The sequence below is a fragment of the Lathyrus oleraceus genome, chromosome 4, assembly GCF_024323335.1.
Source record: "Lathyrus oleraceus cultivar Zhongwan6 chromosome 4, CAAS_Psat_ZW6_1.0, whole genome shotgun sequence".
Taxonomy (NCBI): Eukaryota; Viridiplantae; Streptophyta; class Magnoliopsida; order Fabales; family Fabaceae; genus Lathyrus; species Lathyrus oleraceus.
In genome coordinates, this window is record NC_066582.1 from 171,281,658 (window position 1) to 171,284,518 (window position 2,861).

Sequence of the window (2,861 nt, forward strand, 5' to 3'; positions counted from 1 at the left end):
AATGATCCTTCCTGGTTGCTTTATTTAATTTTCTATAATATATACACATCAGCCATCCTCCTTCTAACCGTTTTGCTACATGTTCGCCTTTATCATTTTGTACGACTGTGATGCCTCCCTTTTTAGGTACTACATGAACAGGGCTCACCCACTTATTATCCGAGATCTGATAGAGTATACCTGCCTCAAGTAACTTAAGAACTTCCTTTTTAACAACATCACTCATTATAGGGTTTATTCTTCTCTGATGTTCTCTGGAGGGTTTGGAATCTTCTTCGAGCGAAATCCGATGCATGCATACAGATGGGCTTATACCTTTTAGGTCAGAGATATTATATCCTAAGGCCGAGGGATATCTTCGTAAAACGTCTAAAAGTTGGTTCGTTTCCTCTTGGCTCAAGGTAGCACTGACTATAACTGGACGGTTCATCTCCTCATCGAGGAACTCATATCTCAGGTTCTTAGGCAGTTCCTTAAGTTCTAAGGTTGGTTTCTTAGGGCATGGCATAAGATCTGGGGTAAGGGATAAACATTCGTAAAGGTTATCATTGATGTAGGGTTTTCTAAATCATCATCTTCCATTATTGGGGTTGATGGTAACTTAATGATTTCTTCTTGTTCTAATTCCCTAACACATTCATCAATGATATCTAAGGCATAACACGCATCTCCCATCACAGGTGCCATAAGAAATTTCGAAAGTATAAATTCTATTTTCTCGTCACCTACCTCAGAGGTCAACTTTCCTCTCTTGACATCTATTATGGCTCCTGCAGTTGATAAGAATGGTCTACCTAGAAGGATTGGTATATCATTGTCCTCTTTGATGTCCATGACAACAAAGTCAGTAGGGATAAATAACTGACCTATCCTATCAGGGACATTTTCTAAAATGCCTATCGGATACTTAACAGATCTATCGGCTAACTGAAGTGACATTTTAGTGGGTTGTAATTCTCCTAAGTTTAACCTCTCACAAACCGCTAAAGGCATTAAGCTCACACTAGCTCCTAAGTCTAGAAAAGCTTTTTCGATGACATGACTACCCAAAAGAGAAGGAATGGAGAAATTTCCAGGATATTTATCTTTTTTGGCTAATTATTCTCGGAAATAGAATTGCATTCTAGGGGTTTCGGATCGTCAAGTCTACGTTTGTTGGTAAGGATGTCTTTGAGAAACTTTGCATAAGAAGGTATCTGGGTGATGGCTTCTGTAAAATGGATTTCTACGTGAAGTTTTTCTATGACTTTAATAAATTTCTGGTACTGGTTATTGATCTGGGTTTGTTTGAGTCTTTGCGGATATGGTATAGGTGGTTTATATGGCGGGGGTGGTACGTAAGTTTTATCTTTAGGTTTTTCTCCTTTTTCTTGACTTTCCTGGTTTCCAGATTCCTCTGGTTCCTTTTCTTCGTTCGAGGGTTTGGTATATTCCTTAGAAGTTTCGAGTTCACCCAATCTTGGGTTTGGTGGCTCATCATAAGCGTTCCCACTTCGTAGGGTGATGGCATTGGCTTGCCCTCTCGGATTCTTTTAAGGTTGTCCAGGGAACTGTCCTCAAGGTGTGGTTTGGGGGGCTTGGTTTAAAGCTACCTGAGAGATCTGGGTTTCAAGCATCTTGGTATGAGTAACTATTTGGTCAACCTTGGTTCCTAACTGGGTAATCAGTTCATTAACGTGAATGTTTTGGTTCATGAACTCTTTGTTTTGTTGGATTTGAGCAGTGATAAAATTTTCCATAATTTTCTCAAGGCTCGGCTTTGGTGGTACAGGTTGCATAGGTTGATTTGATCTTGGGGCTTGGTAACCAGGTTGTCTCGGAGGTGCATTATTTTGGATAGGGTTATTGTTCTTATAGGAGAAGTTCGGGTGATTCCTCCATCCAGGGTTATAGGTATTCGAATATGGGTTCCCTTGGGTGTAGTTCACTTGCTCATAGTGGGTTTCGTTTAATAGACTGCATTCTGCAGATTGGTGTCCTTTGGTTCCACATATCTCACAATCCGACGAAACTGCAGCTACAGTATTCGGGTTTATGCACATATGCTCGACCTTAAGGACTAATGTGTCCATTTTAGCTTGCATCATGTCTATAAAGCTTAGTTCATGTACTCCTCCTTGGGCTTCCTTCTCCTCAACTATCACTCGTTCGACTCCCCATGATTGATGGTTTTGAGCCATATCTTCGATAAGGGCACTAGCTTCAGGATAAGGTTTGTTCATCAGAGCACCGCCTGCGGCAGCGTCGATGGTCATCTTAGTGTTATAGTGAAGTCCATTATATAAGGTTTGAATGATTAACCAATTTTTTAAACCATGATGTGGGCATGCTCTTAACAACTCTTTATATCTCTCCCAAGCTTCGAACAACGATTCTCCTTGGTTTTGGGTAAATCTAGTTATATGGTTTCGAAGAACGGCGGTCTTACTTGGGGGAAAGTATCTAGCAAGGAATACTCTTCTAAGGTTATCCCAAGTCGTAATGGAATTGGGTGGAAGGGAATCTAACCATGATAGGGCTTTATCTCTGAGGGAAAAAGGGAATAATCTTAAACGGATTGCCTCAGGAAAAGCTCCATTGGTTTTAAAAGTGTCTGCTAATTGGAGAAAGATTTTTAAATGTTGGTTTGGGTTCTCAGTAGCGAGACCTGCGAATTGTCTCTATTGAACTAGTTGCAACAGGGAGGGTTTAAGTTCAAAATTATTAGCTAGGATGGTTGGGTTTACTATACTAGAACTAGGTTCTTCGTTGGATGGTTGAGCGAAATCCTTAATAGGTCTTTGGTTTTGATCTTCGGCCATAGCTCTCCTAATTCTATGAAAGAATAAACGTGCGCGAGCGTAACGTTCAGGTTCCGCCAG

General features: G+C 40.6%; 1 non-coding gene across 1 annotated transcript; it reads left to right on the forward strand.

The window, feature by feature from the left end:
* Positions 1–2,310: 2,310 nt before the first annotated feature.
* On the forward strand, positions 2,311–2,417 carry LOC127077730 (small nucleolar RNA R71). The gene has a single exon (XR_007787509.1). It is a non-coding gene; the product is annotated as a small nucleolar RNA R71 (small nucleolar RNA).
* Positions 2,418–2,861: the final 444 nt, after the last annotated feature.